This window comes from Lissotriton helveticus, chromosome 9, assembly GCF_964261635.1.
Source record: "Lissotriton helveticus chromosome 9, aLisHel1.1, whole genome shotgun sequence".
NCBI classification, from domain to species: domain Eukaryota; kingdom Metazoa; phylum Chordata; class Amphibia; order Caudata; family Salamandridae; genus Lissotriton; species Lissotriton helveticus.
The window spans coordinates 94,138,487-94,158,202 of NC_136070.1; the positions used below are offsets into that span (position 1 = coordinate 94,138,487).

A 19,716-nucleotide genomic window follows, 5' to 3' on the forward strand; every position below is an offset into this window, starting at 1 on the left:
TCCCTCTGGTTGGCAAGGATAATTAAACAGTTTCTCAAGGGACTTTTCAGAGTCTTCCCTCCAGTCAAGCCGCCGCCTCCTCTTTGGCACCTTAACATGGTTCTCGCCCAGCTCATGAAGCATCCCTTCAAACCTATTCACCGGATGGATTTGAAATTTCTCTCCTGGAAGGTGGCTCTTCTGATAGCCTTCACTTCGGCTAGGAGAGTGGGTGAATTGCAGGCTCTCACCATTCAGGAACCTTTTCTCGTTTAAAAAAGGGACAGTGAATCTCCGTACCAACCCAAGGTTCATACCGAAAGTGCCTTCAAACTTTCATTTGAATGAGCCGGTCATGTTCAAAACTTTTTTCCCTCAACCTACTATTATCAGAAAAGGCAAGAAAGGCAGAAAAGGCACTCCACTCACTGGACATTCGGAGGTGCTTAAAATTCTATCTTCAACATACTAAAGACTTTATTTATTTTATTTATTTATTTAGTGTATTTATAGGGTGCAAACCTGTCACCCAGAGGGCATCCTGGCGCTTGAACTTGAGCGACAGCACTATTCACTTACACAGCATTTTTAGGAAATAAGTGCGTTTTAAGAGCTTTAGGAACTCTCCTCAACTATTTGTGTCTTTTAGCGTCCCTCGTAAGGGGTTTCCCCTTTCCAAGCAGGGGATTGCTCGTTGGATTACCAACGCTGTCCAGTATTGTCACAGAGCAGCGGGTAAGCCACTTGAAGGTCGGGTCCGTGCTCACTCCACGAGGGCGATTCCTTCTTCGACAGCCCTCTTTGCCAGAGTTCCTATCCGAGAGATCTGCAATCTGCAGAGCGGCAACCTGGAGCAGTACTCATACGTGTACAAGACATTACTGCCTGGATTCTTCACCGCAGAGTGACACAGCAGTGGGCCTGGCAGTCCTGAGGAACATATAAACGGAAAGGGGATCAGAGCTTAAAGGTCCAGAACCAAACAATGATACTTGTAACGGCCTAATCATTCAACAATATGTCTCGGTGCATTGAGTCTGGGATGTGACCCACACACATCCCAAAAGAGTGGTCAAAGACCACCACTGTCAGGAACACAAAATTAACCCTGCACCGAGAAGGACCAATTCTTTTTTGTAATAATACTCTAGTACATTTTTTTTTTTAAACTTTATTTTTTCAGCAGAATAAACAATACTTTCCCCCCCCAAAAATTGGCATCAATGTACAGAGAATACAGGTGTACGCAGTTCACACTCCCAGCACGGCTTCAACAGTTGCAGATAGAACAGGAGTCGCAAGAACCAGATCCACGGGATACAGTGCAAGTATAGAAACTGACATAAGGTAACATGTGCGTAGTCATCAGGGTATTAACCCAGCCCCTACTCTCCCTCCCCATCACCCGCCACCCCTTCCTCAGGTCCCGATTCCTCGGACGAGAACAATGCAGCACTAGTAGCATCAGAGTCGCTGTCAGTCGACCCCACAGCACACATTATACGCCATGCAAGCAAGTCCTCCTGTAGCCGCTCATCTCTACGCGCATGTTGCATGTGCGTTTCTTCAGCCAATGTCCATTCCCCCACATCCCGAAGCCATAATGTCACATCTGGCGCCCTTTGTCCCATCCAGGTGATAGCCATCCGCTGTCTAGCCAGCACTAAAAGCAGCTGCAGCATCTTATGACAGATTCCTCTTCTTAGGTTTGGGGACCAGGGCTAACAAGCAATGGATCTGGGTCAAATCAAGACGCAGTCTCGTGACCCTCCGGATGTGGGCTACTACTACCCTCCAGAAGTCCCCGACCAGCGGGCACTCCCAAGCTAAATGGAGAAATCCGGCTCCTACCGAACCGCACCGAGGACAGGTATCCAATTTATCCGCTGCAATGTGGCGCAGAGCAACTGGGGTTACATAAGTGCGATGCATGAAGTTAAAGTGGATTAATTTGAAACGTGCGTTACACGACACCTTCTTGGTGAGCGTCCCTATCCGCCCTCGCTGTCCCGGGTCCAAGGCAACCCCTAAATCTGCCTCCCACGCCGCCCAGGACGGAGCCACCGGGGGCGCCGAGTCGCATCTCATCGCTGTATATAACAGCGTTATCAATCGACGTCCCGCGCCGCACGACAGCAAGATATTCAAAGTATGGGACACCTGGGGTGCCTCAGGGAATTGTGGCCACGTCACTCTCGCCATGTCCCGCAGGGCTCCATAGTGAAGGTATTGGCCCCCAGTAAGACTGAAGGCCTCGATAGCTCTCTCCAGGGTCACAAAGGACTCGTCCGGATATAAGTCTGCCAATGTGTCGCAACCGCCCTCACGCCATTCCCGAAACGACATGTGCTCTTCCATTAGAGTGACCGGTGCCAATATCCATATTGGCAGCTCCCTATGAAAGGGGGCCCGTCTCAGCACTCTTTCCACCACTCGCTGCCAGATCCCCGCGGTATGCCGAACAATATACGGCAGGTTGCCATCAGCTCCTCTGCCACGCATCAGAGCCAACTGCAACGCCGTCTCATCTGCGCTGCCAGCCAGGAGTCGCAATTCCCAATTTTCCGCGCCTGCGAACCAGCGCGCAGCCGGTATAAGTTGGGCCGCGTAATAGTATAGATCAAAGCGTGGGGCCTCCAAGCCCCCCTCCTCCCAGCGTCTGACCATCGTACGTAGCGCAACTCTGCTGCGTCTGCCTGCCCAAAGCAGGGAGGTAAGCATCGTATTAAGCTTATTGAAAATTCGAGGAGGAAGAGGACAGAGGGTATTCTGTAGGATATACAATATTCTAGGCAGCATCACCATCTTCGAGACGGCTAGTCGTCCCATGAGAGAGAGTGGAAGCGTATTCCAAAAGGATACAGATTGTTGTAGGGAACTAAGCACACGGTCGGCGTTTCGGGCCAGCGATTGTTCATCAGAGACAGCCACCTGAATACCCAAATAGCAGAAGGCCTCCATCTCCCACCGCAGCCCCAGGGACGGGAAACCCACACGAGGGTCTTCACCGCATCCCGCAAGGGGAAAGATCAGGGATTTCACAGGATTAAGACGCAGCCCAGAAGCTGCACCAAAGCGTTCCAAGTGGCTTAACAGGATCGGTATCGACTCCCTCGGGGAGGTCAGGTAAAACAACGCATCGTCCGCATAAAGCGAAACTAGGTGCACCACATCCCCCACTCGTATTCCCCAGGGTGCCATTTCCGCGCGTAGTGTCACTGCAAGGGGCTCAATCGCCAGAGCGAACAGGAGCAGTGACAGGGGGCACCCCTGGCGGGTGCCCCTGCCCAACCGCCACTCCTCCGAGCGGGCCGCTCCGAGCCTGACCCTGGCCGTAGGCGCACTGTAAAGGATACGAATCCAGGTGCAAAAGAGGGGCCCCATCCCCGCCAACCGAAGCACCTCCAAGAGGTACCCCAGATGACAGTATCGAAGGCTTTAGCCAGGTCTATCGACACCAGGACCTGAGGATCCTCCCTATCGCGCACCTCATCTAGAACGTGGTTCAGGCGCCGGAGATTCATGGCGGTGTTGCGGCCCGGAATGAACCCGCACTGATCATGATGAACCAAGTGCGTCATATGTGGAGCCAGCCGGGTGGCTAAGGTCTTAGTAAGAATCTTGGCGTCAGTATTAATTAAAGTGATCGGTCGGTAGGCCGCAGGATCACAGTCATCTCCACCCGGTTTCAGGAGCATACAGACCTCACCCTGCTGCATAGTGGGCGGGAGCGCGGCTCGCTCCATCGCTTCATGGTAAACCTGCAAGAGACGGGGCGCGAGGGTATCAGCAAACGCCTGGTAGAACTCTGGGGGAAAACCGTCTCCTCCCGGCGACTTAGCCCTCGGTAGGGCGGCCACCTCCATCTTGACCTCATGAAGCGTCACTGGAGTATCCATGTCCTCAGCATCCTCTTTAGAGAGGGTCTGAAGGGGCAAATCCCAGAGGTGCGACTGATAGGACGCCTCTGTCACCAGGGGGTCAGCAGTATAGACCTTTTGCAAATGTGTGCGGAGCACCGCAAGAAGTTCCCGTTCGAGTGTACTAGGACTCCAGCGGGATTTCTCAACGCAACAATCCGCGCAGGGTCCGATTCCCTACGGAGAATCCAGGCCAGCAATCGGCCTGACTTGTCCCCCTCACGGTGAAGACGTTGGCGATATCGACCAAGAGTGAATCTATCTAGCCGGTCTAGGATATCATGGACGCCTTCTCGGGCTGTCCGCTCAGAGTCCATGGTCGACCCATCCAGGTCCGGTAAGGACTGGTAGTGACTGAGGCGCTCCTCCGCACTCGCGAGGTCACGGGGCAGCTGTTTACGGACTCCATACGTCAGACCCATACAGGCGCCCCGCACGACTGCCTTAAGGGCATCCCATTTGGTCGCATAAGGGATATCACCCACTTCCCAGTTCAGGTCCAGATAAGTACGCAGAGACGTCTCCACGTGGTCCCGTCCCACCGGATCCTGCAGAAGATCCCCTGGCATCCGCCAGGTTCTTGGGCGGGAGGATCGGTCCACCCACTGTACCGTGCACGCCACGGGCGAATGGTCGGATAAGAACCGGGCCTGATGTGTGACCGATAAGACTAGGGATGGACCAATGTTGGCCGCAAGGACCCTGTCGAGCCTGCTATGTGTGTTATGGGTGGGGGTATAGCAAGTGTAAAGCTTCAGTCCTGGATTACCGAGGCGCCAGACATCTACAGCACCAGACTATCCATCACCTCCCGGAGTCGTGTCGTCATCCGAGGTTTGGTACCCGCCCGGGGTGGATGCCTGTCCAGCAGTGGATCCAGTACACAATTAAAATCTCCAAACCAGAGGAGGGGGGCATCCAGGTCCGTCGCTATAAGCTCCTGCAGGCCAGTAAAGAAACTCGGGTCATCTATGTTAGGTGCATAAGAATTCACCAGCAGGAAGTCCCTCCCATCCAGTTTCACACGTATAAGAACATATCTGCCCTCAACATCAGCCTCAACATACTGGACCGCTAGGGGAACCCCCGGAGCCACCCAGATCAGGACCCCCCTAGCATAGGTAGAGAAGGAGGAATGGAACACCTGACCCCTCCACTTCCTTGCTAATTTAAGAGCACCCTCTTCATTCAAATGCGTTTCCTGTAGGCACGCCACTGATACTCCATGCCGACGAATGAAGGATAGCACCCTATGTCGCTTGGAGCAAGTACCCAGGCCACGCACGTTCCAAGTTAAAAATGTGAATCCCATAAGCGTTGGTCTTGCCCATCCGGGCACCCAAGTTGAACCTCTGCAAACAGCCACCTAGGGGCGCGAACAGTAGTACACACTATGGCAAAAACAGATACCCCTCACAACTCCCCCCAACCCCACATTACACGCAACCACTCAACCCCTGAAACAGTCCCCCCCCCTCCCCCACCCACGAGCAGGAATGACTCAACAGGAAAACACACCCTCCCGGTCATCCCACGCCAGCGCCATCCAAAAACAAGAGGACTCAACACCCCATCAGAACCAGTCCCCCCACCCCCACCCGCGAGCAAGAGGACAGCAACAACCAAGAACGCCACTCTGCCCTTCCCCTGCCAGTGCCAGGACGTGCACAGCCACCCCATACAACACACGCACCCCACACTCACACACAACCAACCAAAACCACCCACCCTCCCCCCCAACTCCCCGAGGACCCAATGTTCCAGGACAGTCTCTGTAAATGTTCAGGAAAGTCAGTTCCAATGCTGGGCGACGGTACGCCATAAACTCTTGGACCTCGCACCACATCGCCTCGGCCAACATGGGTTCCATCCTCCGTTCAGCTTATCAACCAGGGTTCCCAGCGCCAGGTAGAGACAGCACTGGGCAGGCAAAAATCCAGGGGGGGCGACTCACCCAACCTCCCAGGGCAACAACATTTGTACAAAAACAGTACCTCATATCAGAGTTCACTCAGGCCGTGTGTCGGAGAGGGCAGTTTCCGGTATCACCGGGGGAGCAGAGTGTACATCCAGCAAAGTTTCCTGCAAGGTGTCTGGGACCAGGATCTCACCAGGTGCAGGGGCCTCAGGCGACTCCGGAGCGGCCCCCGCCGTTGACGGCCTCACGCGAAGCGCCCCATCCTCTCCTACGGTAATCCGGGACCCAGACCTGCGTCTCCCTCGGCCTCGCCGGCGCCTCGGGGGCCGGGTCCCCCAGGTCTCGCGGGGGCCACCACGCTCACCAGGCGGTAAGTCGTCTCCCCGTATCTCGAGCCACTCCCACACCTCTGCCGGGGACTCGAAGAAATGAGCGCGCCCTTGGGAGAGCACCTTGAGTTTGGTCGGGTAAAGGAGCATGTATTGTAGCTTCATGTCCCGAAGTTTCTGCTTGACTCCCAGGTAGGACTTCCGTTGCTCCTGCACTTGTTGAGTATAGTCAGGGTAGATGGAAACACGACTATTTTCAATGGTGATGGACTCCATTTCTCTCGCGGCCCGTAGAATACAATCACGATCCTTATAATTTAAAATCTTCGCAATGATGGCTCTAGGTGACTCGCCTGGGCGTGGAGGGGGAACCAGGGCCCTGTGTGCCCTCTCAATGACAAAGACACTGGACAGTCCGGTCGGGCATAGCTGGGTACGGATCCATGTCTCCAAGAAGCGTTCAGCGTTTCCCGCCTCAAGACGCTCCGGCACGCCTAGGACCCTGATGTTGCTCCGACGGGCCCTGCCTTCCGCATCTTCCGCTCTTCTCTCCAGTGCACGGGTAGTGGACGTCAGGTGCGCGACCGATTTCTGCAGGGTGGCCACTTCAGTTTGCAATTGCGCGATGTTGCCCTCCGCGTCTGATACCTTGTCCGCCACCTTACGAAGGTCCGTCCGGAGGAGGTTTACATCGATCGACACACTCTCGATCTGCCTCTCCAAGGCCGAATGGGATCCCTGGATTGCCTTCAGGATCTCCGCTTGGGACGGTTCATGCGGTTCATCGCCCCCATCGTCCGGACCCGTCTGCCGCGTGATCCTCTGTGACGGCAGTCTTGGGGTGGTATACTGCACGATGGTGTTGGGTTGGGAGGATTTCGCAGTCCTATCCTTGCGGGTCGTCATCCTGGGGGGCAGACCGGGAGCCCTCTTGAGGCGCTACAGCTAGGACTCGCCCGGTCCCACCGGGTAGGCCCAAATCCCAACCGCAGAGCGAAGGCGGGAGGACCGGTGGAGAGGACAATCCAGCAGGGCGCCCCAGGCAAATCCGGCCCACGCGACGACCCCCACCACGAGCAAAGGGAGAGTGGGGCAACCAGTGGGCAAGGTGCACTCACCGAGCTGGGCGGGAGGACTTCCAATAACCAGATCAAAAGCAGCTTACTTCCAACCAGCGCACCCCGGGCGAGCCCCCTCCAGTTCCAGGAGCAACAGTGTGATTTTCTAGCCTCCGGGGGCAGCACAGTCCGAGTTCAGCTGCCACACAGGGGGGGGGGGGCGCTCCGGCAGCCGGGGAAAATATCACGTAGTTTATGGGGGGGCCCCAAGTCGCCCGTGTCCCCCAAGAGTCGACACCGCAGGACGCCTCTAAGCGCAAGGTCCACGTGGAATGGTCTCCGTAGCACTCCGCAGTAGGGACGGAGGCCGCAATCCCCACTGCCACAGGGAAACCACAGGGGGCAGTCTGCGCAGGCCGCACCGGCTCCCCCTGCAGAGGCGGGCTTCAATGTCAATATGTCCGGCGGGCCAGCGTCCAGCTCTCAGCGATTACACCGCCTCAGTCCCCCAGGAGTCGCCAAAAGCCCCAGGCACCAGGTGAAACACTCACCCTGAGCTGTTCTCCGCAGCCGGGAGCTCCGGTGTAGGATAGGGTCGGTGGGGGGAGGGGTCAGCACCTCAACCCCCTGCACAGGTCAGCGGGAGTCACCGGACCCCAGCTCAGCCCTCCACAGGCCTCACAGGACGTCCACAGCAGGTCTCCGATCGTCGGGGGGGTCCGCCGTGCACGCGAGCAGCTCCCCAGCCGGGAAACTTCTGCAGCAAGCGGGCCGCACGCACCGCTACTTTCTCGCGCAGGCCCAGTCCGCGGTCTCGCGTAGAGACAGGCGGAGCCCTCCGAGCGCGGCGGCGTCAACGGGGCACCGGAGGCTCTCCTGGCGACGTGGCGGTCCCAGACGGGACGAGAAAAGGATCCGGACCGTCAGCTCCCCTTTGGAGGGTCCAGCAAGGATCTTATTGTCAGGATATAAAGGGTCCTCGGACGGAGCTGGTGAAGCTCACGTCCTGTCGGCCATGCTGCTTGGCCAGGCCCCACTCTAGTACATTTTAGTTAAACAATAAAGCAACATATGAATGAATGGCTTCCCAAATGAAAAAAGACAGATGGTTGTATTGCTTGATTGTAGTCAAAATAATTCCTTTATTGAAAAAGCACTTTATTCTTTAAAATCACCACACAATTGCAGCCAACGCGTTTCATCTCTTCTTCAGGGCTAGAAATAAGTACAAAACACTATTTACAATGTGATCACATCATTTTAAAAACATATAATACACATAGTCCAGAAAATTAATTACTGTACTAACAATATTCTGCTATTGGTCAACATCATAGTTGAGCATACTTCTCATCATATAGATGAATAATCAACGGGAAGCCAATTTAGCAAAGGGAGGGAAACAAAGCAGAAGAATACATCATCAAATTTCTTGGTAAAAAAGATTTTTTGATCTATGTAAAGACAAGCTATTGACTCAACACATTTTTTTAAAAAGACGAGAATAGCATGTATATAGTCATCTCTGTAAAGAGCAACATTCACTTATATCCTGAATAGCTTTAAATGTGATGTATTGGCATATTTTTAGGAACCATAGTTTTTCAGTGATTCATATTAGGTCTGAACATTCCTGTGATCTACAGGCACATATAATAATATTTGCACTCTAGCTCATACCTTAAAGAGTATCTGTGTCTGCTGCTGGTATTATTGAGAATTCACGCCAAATCTAAAACACGTGACGAAAACACATTGTATTTATAAATAAAACACAATTGTAACAATTCTATGATTTAAGTTTTGTTATATTGTCACGCTAGAATTTCTTTTGTTTTTTAAGATGTTTTTTAAGAAAGCCACTATCTCAAAGCCTTATTTTTATTGCTCCTATTTATATAAATGAAAAGGGTTGACTTAAAAAGCGTGCACCATCCGCATAACTATATGGCAAATCTAGTATGAAATTTACACACATTTGAGGGGAGACATGATCAATCAATGTAGGAAGGTAGATCCCTGACTATGGTTGCCCCCAACTTTTTGCCTGGTGTTTTGCTGGTTTTCTGACTTAGTTGACCTGGGACCCTGCTATTCAGGGCCCCAGGCCTACTGCTCTCTCTGTAAAATGGATTCCATGTACCTTAGGTACATATCTAAATTGGATACTGAGTCACCTTATTAGTCCCTGTACAGTGTACCTTAGGTACCCAGGGCATAGGTGTACCCAGGGCCTACCAGGGGCTGCAGCATGTATTATGCCACCCATGGCTGGCCATCCAAATCTGACACAACTGGCTGCTTGACAGCTGGGGCAAGGTGGTGTAATCACCCTTTGCTTTAGATATAGTATACCTATATCTAACCCTAAAATGGACACACAGATCTCCTATCAGTCACTCCTATGGCAGGCCTTAACAATCCTGAAGGCAGAGTGCTTGGAATCGTGTGAGATGGTGCTCTGGCATGAGCTGAGCCTGTCTGCGGCTTTCGGGATCCATCCCTTAGCCGTTTCCATGATATCGCATACCATATACTCTTAAGTGCATTATAATCCTCGCGGTTATATGCCAACTCTGGTATCCCTTTATCAAAACATGTCGAGTAAGGTGTCATACGAATTGGAATACTAACCCCTCGCCAATTCTGGCGACGGGGTTAGCATTCCACCCTTCTAGAGGGACACGACATGTATGTAACCTATAACCCGGTTAAAAGTCAGACAGAGCCTTAGCATCCACAAAATGGATGCTGCCACCGAGACACGTCTGCCCTCCTGCTGCTGGGAGTCCTCCCAGAGCAGGAGATAAGGACAAAGGGTTTCCTGCCAGGGGCGGTGCCAGCACCGTCCCAGACAGGGTTTGTGTATTGTAGGTAGGCAGGGCTTCAGAGGAAGGTGACTGCACGTGGCACCCCGGTGCTCACTGTGCATAGGCTGGCTGGAACCAGTTCCAGGGTCACTCCAGACCCTGTGCTGGGGAAAAGCCCGCCAAGGAAGTGGGTGTAACCACCCCCCTCCTAGTCCCACCCCTAGGGCAGGACTTAGTCGCGTGCCAGCCCCTTTTTACAGGATAAAGGTAGGAACTGGCCCCCTTCCAAATCAGATCATCTTTGAATCCTGAAACTACTTTCCACGAAAGGAACTCAAGACTTCTTCCTAAGATTTCTCCCTTGTGACTAAGGAGTAGTCACCCTGCATCCGCAGGCACCATCTTAAGAACACTGCGGTCTGCTGCAAGTCTCTCCTCCGGATCAAGACTGCCCAGCTCGACGAGAACCGGCTTCCCTGGCACCTCTGACCTCTACCTACATCATCAGTCACGCTGAGATTCGTGGGTGTGACGAGACCTCGAGGGACCGGCCATCGCCAAGACTGCACGACTTCTGCACAGCAAGCCCACCGAGTAATTTCCTGGTGAGTGCTTTGGGGTCCGAGAAGCCCCCACCCTGAGCAGCTCCAGCACCGAAGAGCAGCCCCCCAGCATCTCCACGATCGGCGTGGGGCCCTTCTGCTTTCTGCTGCTCACCGCGTTGTTTGGCTACTAGCCCGCTGGCTTGTGGCCTTCCGAACGACGCCCGACGACAACACTGCTGCTGGTCTGGTTGCTCCAGACTGGCCCTTGCTTCCCTCCATCGGAGAAGTACCCTGGACCCTCCTGGTCCGGCTAAGACGCCATTTTAGGTCCACCGCGTGGGCCTTGCATTTGCCAAGACTTGTTGCCCAATCCTGGGTCCAGCGACGTCGACAGCAAGAACCTTCGTGGGACAGCTCGCACCTCCATCCTGGTCGCCGACAACGCCTCCTGGTCCGAGAGACTGCAGAGCCCAGCAGCGCCCACTCACCTGACTGCGGTGACTTCGCCCGGTGCCATCCTGGTGCCCACGCAATCACTGGCTAGTGATTCAAGAACTTGGTCCCCTCTGCTTTCAGGTTTCCTTCTTCCTTGATCCAGGCTTGGATCCATCGAACTTTCCTTCACTGGTCGCCTGCCAGCAACTTCCTTCTTCCAGGCTCCTGGTCCGGCAACGAGATTCCCGACGTCTTTTCAGACCTATGCAGCTGCAGCCCCTGGGCTAGGTAACTTCGGCACTTTGGTGTCCCAGCATAGCCTCACTATCCAAGGGTCAGGATCCACTGTCGTTTTCTCCCTACCAGGTCGGGTTCGCCCGTAAACACTAACTTTGCCTTTACTAGCTTCCATAGACTTTGTCCCGCATCCCGCGTGAGAGTGCACACTCTGCACCCGAGTCCCCTAGGTCTCCTAGAAGTAATCTAACGATTCTATAGTCAAGTCCTAGCGATTCCAAAGCCTATTAGTACTGTACTTACCTGCTAGTAATTTCGCATTCCACTTTTAGAGTATATGGTTTTTCGTGCCCCTCGGGCATTTGTGTATAACGTGCTAACTTAAGTATTTTCATAAGAGTTTTGTTGTGTGCTTAGCACCCTGTCCTCATAAAGAGTACAGGGTTGTTGTGATTCTAATAAATACATTGTTTATTTTCATAACACTTGTGTGGTGTCCTTTCACTGGGTGTTCAAGGGGTAATGTGATGGTAAAACAGCTGGCTTAACACGCCCTCTAGAGTCTTAGCCTTAGACTGCTCGTATCCATGCTACTAGGATAGCTGGTCTATAAGGTTGACTTACAACCAATCATCAATAAGGGTTGTTTGGACTGATATATAGTGATCACTAGAATAGTGAACACTGCACATCAGGCCAACTTCTCACATTGGTGAGCAGCGGTTGGGATTTGAGCTTGCTGTTGTTTTACCACACATATCCTAAGCATATCTTGTGAAAGATCACATAAGTACTAAAGGTACATATAACTTAGCTTAGAATACTCTGAGTTCTACTGAACCAGCTGTTGTAGCTCCTAGGGCCTAGCACACCCTAAACTACAACTCTAGCAAGGGATCAGTAGGCAAACATATAGTGTAGGTAAGTGCACCACTTACACCTCACTAGAAAAACATGTCTACCCAGGGAGATTCTACTGAGACTCCCCTGGTCAGTGTTGACCCTCCACAGGTCACTTCAAGATATGCAGCTCTCAGTTTCCAGGAGATGAGACAGATCTGTGTCTCCAGAAAACTGAAGCAGGGGTCTAACCCCACCATTCCCTTTCTGATAGGTCTCTTAGAGACATATGATGCCAGAAAGCTTTCTCAGTTACATGAGAACATGCCAGCCTTAGAGGGAACCTCTGGGGATCCAGACCTCCCCAACACTGCTACTGCAGTTGAGGAGGAGGAGGATCAGGAGGAACTCTCTGGGGATGAGGTAGACAAAGGTCTTGAGGTAGTCAGAAGGCTAACCAGGGCCAACTTAGACTTACTTGGGCTAGGATCTGGGGGACCCCCAGTACTAACCCGAAGTGGGCCTAACCTTGGAGTTAGGAGAGATAGATCTCTTTCTAGGGACTCCAATAGATCTCTGCACTCTAATGCCTCTTCTCAGGGGAGAAGGAATCCTCCACAGAGGAGATTTACTTCCCCTCAGAGAAGGGAGCATGAAGCTAGGATGAGACAAGCTGAACTGAGGATTGAAAGGGAAGAAATTGCCCTGGCCAAAGAGAAGCTTGCCCTGGCAAGAGAGCAGCAGATGAGTGGGGTAGCTCCCACTGGTGGCAGCAATCTCCCAAGAGATAGAGAGAAGGGTTTAGATACTAAACACCTGACTAAGATAGTGCCCCCCTTTAAGTAAGGGGATGATATCCAGAAATGGATGGCTGCTTTGGAGAGGGCCTGCACTGTGCAGTGCATTCCCCAGAGTCAGTGGGCAGCTATACTGTGGCTCTCCTTTGATGGTAAAGGTAGAGATAAGCTCCTCACTACAAGAGTGGAGGATGCTAACAATTACCAGGTCCTGAAAAATGCACTGGTTGATGGGTTTGGCTTAACCACTGAGCAGTACAGGTTGCTGTTCAGAGACACCCAGAAAACTCAGTCTCAGGACTGGTCTGACTTTGTTGATTGTGCCACTAAGGCTTTGGAAGGCTGGCTACTGGGTAGCAAGGTTACTGACTTCACAGGATTGTATAATCTTATTATGAGAGAGCAAGTCTTAAATAATTGTCAGAACCAGTTATTACACCAGCACCTGGTAGACTCTGATTTGACCTCTCCACAAGAATTGGGTAAGAGGGCAGACAAATGGGTCAGAACCAGGATTAGGCCCAAGAACCAAGGTGGTGACCAGAAAAAGGAATCAACCAAGCCTCAAGAGAAGGGTGGGAATAAATCTACAGATCAAACCACATCAGGGCCCCAAAAATCCTCTGAGGGGGGTGGGTCCCAGAATCCTTCCAACAACCAGAAGAAACCTTATTGTTATCCCTGTAAACAGGTGGGTCATTTAAAAACTGACAGCAGTTGCCCAAAGAATAACAATAAGGAAAACATACCCCCAAGTAACATTCCCAAACCTCCTGTTACTACTAGTAGTAATCCCCCAGGTGGTGGAAGTGCCCCCAAGAATTTGGGTGCATTTACTTTGGGAGTTCCTGGGGACTCTGGCCTAACCAGGTCCCCTGACTTAGATACTCTTGTCTGTGAGACTGGCATGGGGTTTGCCAACTTCACAACTTGTCCCAACACTTTGGGTAAGTACAGACAGGAGCCCCTCATCAATGGAATGAAAGTTGAGGCCTACAGAGACACAGGGGCTAGCATCACCATGGTGACTGAGAGTCTAGTCCCCTCAAGGCAACTTTTACCTGGTGCCACATACCAGGTGGTAAACATTGATGGAGTGAAGAAAACTCATCCCATGGCAGTAGTAAATCTCAGCTGGGGAAGTGTCACTGGCCCCAAGAGAGTGGCAGTGTCATCCAACTTGCCGGTAGATTGCCTACTGGGGAATGATTTAGAGACCTCAGCCTGGGCTGAGGTAGAGCAAGAAACCCATTCTAGAATGGTAAACCCCCATGGTAAGGTTAGTGGGGCAGTGTTAGCCACAGCCCCAGTCCAAGATGCCCTCCCTGAACAGGTCAGGAGGGTTGTGCCAGTCACAACCCAATCTCAGACAACTTCCTTCCCAGAACAGGTTGTCAAGGCTGTCATGGTAACAGCCCACACCCAAACTGAGCCCCCTCCTGAAAAGGTTGGGAGAGTTGTGATGGCCACAGCTCAAACTCAGACAGATGATAGTGTTGTGAAGCCTGAAACTATGGATCACTCCACTCAGACAGAGAGCATTGAGGAGGAAGAGAAATCTCCCTCCCACCAGACTTTAGGAAAAGATCAGCCTCCTCAGGGAACTGATCTGACCCCTTGTGAAGAAACTGCCACAGAGGTAGTCAGGCCTAGCCTGGCAGAACCCCTGATGTCAGTGGACCCTTCCAAGGTGGGACCCAGTCTGGAGCAGGTAACCTGCCCCTCTCTACCCTGCCTCAGTCAGCCCCGGGCTGTAGAGGTCAGGGAGGCCAGTGGTGGACCCCAAGGGGCCCCCTGTCCAAAAGAATTTCCCAATCAGCAGATTAAGGGCACTGAAGCTAGTAGTCCTAGCCCAGTGAAAATAAAACATACTCCTGAGGGATCCCCCTTAAAATTAGTTAGGGACCTCCCACAGATGGACACTGTTGGGCACAGCCAAACTTGGGACCTGAGGGCCCCAGACCTGACCTGTCCCCCCAGTAAGCCAAACAGAGGGACCCAACCTCCAGCTGTAGGTAGCCAGAGGTTGACCCTGAGAGCCCAAAACAACTCAGTCTTGGAAAGAAAGGCCTCTATGGTGGAAAATGATTGGAGGAAGCTGAGCCCAAAATTAGTGGAGCCTCACTTCAGTACTCCATTTCAGCACCAGCCTTTTCCTTTGCCAAAACACACCACAGGTAGAGATTCCCTATGGTGGAGACCCTCAGATACCCTTAGGGTGAGGGATTGCTTAGTGGACCATGAGATAGGGGGTAACCATGCCAGTGCTGGTACTTCCTTATATGGCCACTCAGGCAATATAGGCTTACCTGGCAAGGCTAGCCTTATCTCCTTTCGTTTGGGGGGGGGGGTTATGTAGGAAGGTAGATCCCTGACTATGGTTGCCCCCAACTTGTTGCCTGGTGTTTTGCTGGTTTTCTGACTTAGTTGACCTGGGACCCTGCTATTCAGGGCCCCAGGCCTACTGCTCTCTCTGTAAAATGGATTCCATGTACCTTAGGTACATATCTAAATTGGATACTGAGTCACCTTATTAGTCCCTGTACAGTGTACCTTAGGTACCCAGGGCATAGGTGTACCCAGGGCCTACCAGGGGCTGCAGCATGTATTATGCCACCCCTGGCTGGCCATCCAAATCTGACACAACTGGCTGCTTGACAGCTGGGGCAAGGTGGTGTAATCACCCTTTGCTTTAGATATAGTATACCTATATCTAACCCTAAAATGGACACACAGATCTCCTATCAGTCACTCCTAAGGCAGGCCTTAACAATCCTGAAGGCAGAGTGCTTGGAATCGTGTGAGATGGTGCTCTGGCATGAGCTGAGCCTGTCTGCGGCTTTCGGGATCCATCCCTTAGCCGTTTCCATGATATCGCATACCATATACTCTTAAGTGCATTATAATCCTCGCGGTTATATGCCAACTCTGGTATCGCTTTATCAAAACATGTCGAGTAAGGTGTCATACGAATTGGAATACTAACCCCTCGCCAATTCTGGCGACGGGGTTAGCATTCCACCCTTCTAGAGGGACACGACATGTATGTAACCTATAACCCGGTTAAAAGTCATACAGAGCCTTAGCATCCACAAAATGGATGCTGCCACCGAGACACAAGTCTGCCCTCCTGCTGCTGGGAGTCCTCCCAGAGCAGGAGATAAGGACAAAGGGTTTCCTGCCAGGGGCGGTGCCAGCACCGTCCCAGACAGGGTTTGTGTATTGTAGGTAGGCAGGGCTTCAGAGGAAGGTGACTGCACGTGGCACCCCGGTGCTCACTGTGTATAGGCTGGCTGGAACCAGTTCCAGGGTCACTCCAGACCCTGTGCTGGGGAAAAGCCCGCCAAGGAAGTGGGTGTAACCACCCCCCTCCTAGTCCCACCCCTAGGGCAGGACTTAGTCGCGTGCCAGCCCCTTTTTACAGGATAAAGGTAGGAACTGGCCCCCTTCCAAATCAGATCACCTTTGAATCCTGAAACTACTTTCCACGAAAGGAACTCAAGACTTCTTCCTAAGATTTCTCCCTTGTGACTAAGGAGTAGTCACCCTGCATCCGCAGGCACCATCTTAAGAACACTGCGGTCTGCTGCAAGTCTCTCCTCCGGATAAAGACTGCCCAGCTCGACGAGAACCGGCTTCCCTGGCACCTCTGACCTCTACCTACATCATCAGTCACGCTGAGATTCGTGGGTGTGACGAGACCTCGAGGGACCGGCCATCGCCAAGACTGCACGACTTCTGCACAGCAAGCCCACCGAGTAATTTCCTGGTGAGTGCTTTGGGGTCCGAGAAGCCCCCACCCTGAGCAGCTCCAGCACCAAAGAGCAGCCCCCCAGCATCTCCACGATCGGCGTGGGGCCCTTCTGCTTTCTGCTGCTCACCGCGTTGTTTGGCTACTAGCCCGCTGGCTTGTGGCCTTCCGAACGACGCCCGACGACAACACTGCTGCTGGTCTGGTTGCTCCAGACTGGCCCTTGCTTCCCTCCATCGGAGAAGTACCCTGGACCCTCCTGGTCCGGCTAAGACGCCATTTTAGGTCCACCGCGTGGGCCTTGCATTTGCCAAGACTTGTTGCCCAATCCTGGGTCCAGCGACGTCGACAGCAAGAACCTTCGTGGGACAGCTCGCACCTCCATCCTGGTCGCCGACAACGCCTCCTGGTCCGAGAGACTGCAGAGCCCAGCAGCGCCCACCCACCTGTCTGCGGTGACTTCGCCCGGTGCCATCCTGGTGCCCACGCAATCACTGGCTAGTGATTCAAGAACTTGGTCCCCTCTGCTTTCAGGTTTCCTTCTTCCTTGATCCAGGCTTGGATCCATCGAACTTTCCTTCACTGGTCGCCTGCCAGCAACTTCCTTCTTCCAGGCTCCTGGTCCGGCAACGAGATTCCCGACGTCTTTTCAGACCTATGCAGCTGCAGCCCCTGGGCTAGGTAACTTCGGCACTTTGGTGTCCCAGCATAGCCTCACTATCCAAGGGTCAGGATCCACTGTCGTTTTCTCCCTACCAGGTCGGGTTCGCCCGTAAACACTAACTTTGCATTTACTAGCTTCCATAGACTTTGTCCCGCATCCCGCGTGAGAGTGCACACTCTGCACCCGAGTCCCCTAGGTCTCCTAGAAGTAATCTAACGATTCTATAGTCAAGTCCTAGCGATTCCAAAGCCTATTAGTACTGTACTTACCTGCTAGTAATTTCGCATTCCACTTTTAGAGTATATGGTTTTTCGTGCCCCTCGGGCATTTGTGTATAACGTGCTAACTTAAGTATTTTCATAAGAGTTTTGTTGTGTGCTTAGCACCCTGTCCTCATAAAGAGTACAGGGTTGTTGTGATTCTAATAAATACATTGTTTATTTTCATAACACTTGTGTGGTGTCCTTTCACTGGGTGTTCAAGGGGTAATGTGATGGTAAAACAGCTGGCTTAACACGCCCTCTAGAGTCTTAGCCTTAGACTGCTCGTATCCATGCTACTAGGATAGCTGGTCTATAAGGTTGACTTACAACCAATCATCAATAAGGGTTGTTTGGACTGATATATAGTGATCACTAGAATAGTGAACACTGCACATCAGGCCAACTTCTCACAATCAATGATCCATTTCTTGATCGATAACACATAATTCCATGCACCCTTATCATAATATTTATACTCTAATTCATACCTTGATAAAGAGTCTGTGTGAGCTGAGAATATCTTTGTCAATTCTGGCCAAATTTAAAAACAACGTTGGAGACCCAATCTATCTATAAATAAGCACAATTTATATGACGCCATGAGTGTATATTATGAGAAATACATTTTTTTTCTAACTTATTCTTTATTCTCATTCCACTGTTTATAAAGGATTATACATATAAATAACTTACTAATAATAGTTGATCTGATGCATGGCGCTATCAGCACACACTTAGTCGGGAATACACCTATGTCTCGGCAGTCCATTAATCAGAATGTCAAATCACAAGACATTACACCACTGAGACAATATAAAGATCGTGGGTGTGTGAACAACACCCATTATAAAAGGATTACTAGATTTAGTGGTGGGTAAACATAGAATCCTTGTACCCTTCTAAGATGGCGCTCAGTATCATGGCCGGGTCATGTGACTGGACGGTTCTTAGGTTATCATTTTAAACTTCTGTTTTGGTATAAATCTGAATGTCGAATTACAAAAAACCACACCACAGAGGTAATGTAAAGATCCTGGGCATGTGATTATTCACCCATTATAAAAGAATTACTAAACTCAGCAGCTGTTAAATATAGAATCTTTGGACCCTTTAAAGATGGCGCTTAGTATCACGGTCAGGTCATGTGACCGGAACATTGTTTTCAGTAACAGGTGTGGGTACTTTACCTTGTATAAATGGCACTCAAGTAAGCTATTCGGTGCAACACGACTTTGACGGAACCGGACTACTCTGTACGCCTGTAGGAATTCATATTCCCAGTAAGTTCCGAGATAGGCTTGACTGACTTGGAGTCTTATTACCCGTGTGGGGTTTGGTCAATTGAATCGTCCAGGGAACGCTAGTCACAGTGGGTGACTTACTAACTGCTAAGATAGGGATATTTTGAGACGCTGTTTTAAACTCAGAGATCGTTTAGACTATTTGTGACCACTCTAGTCTGTTTACCAGCTGTACCGTTTGGGGGAAGATTGCTGACTATACGGTTCGTCGACACTGAATTAACTCAACGGTAGTATAGCAACTAATCTAACACACATGCAGTGTTACGCCACATACATTCTGTGGGCTAATGTGTTACTCTATACAAGTTCTCTATGCTAAAGTTCATACCCAGCACAGGCTCTCTGGGCCTAAGAGCGTACCTGAAGAGTAATTGTGCAAGAGGACCAGTATGACAGGTAACTGTTATAAGACGATAAATTCTGTTAGCATTAGACTTTTTACTTACATTATGTGGGCACGTACATCTAGTATGGCTAATAATAGTACCACCGCAATGTTTAAACTTGTATGCGGTGTTAATCCAGAAGGACGGTTTTTACCTGAGAGTCTTCCTATGGGGCTACCGTGCATAACACTAGTTGGATTGGGAATCGCCATAAGATGATAAACTGCGTTCTTCTTAAAAACTTAAAATGCCAGTGTGCTAGCTCCATTTTGATCGCGATATAAAATATATAGAACTATACGTCATAACGAATCGAGACTTAATATCAGTTTTCTATGTCTCTCCACAGAAGAAAACCCCTTTGAATTACTGGTTTATACTGAATTACCAGCCAACACTATATTTGGGTGAATTTTATGGCACGCACAGGCGTAAGACCAACTATTATTAGTAAGTTATTTTTATGTATAATCTTTTATA

At 51.2% G+C, this 19,716-nt stretch overlaps 1 protein-coding gene across 1 annotated transcript in view; it reads left to right on the forward strand.

Moving 5' to 3' along the window:
• Positions 1–19,583: 19,583 nt before the first annotated feature.
• The window catches only part of LOC144782641 (uncharacterized), a 589,272-nt gene continuing 589,139 nt past the window's right edge, over positions 19,584–19,716 (forward strand). Inside the window, exon 1 of the mRNA XM_078661997.1 lies at positions 19,584–19,686. The gene's annotated coding sequence lies outside the window, so the exon portion shown is untranslated. The remainder of the gene's footprint in view (positions 19,687–19,716) is intronic.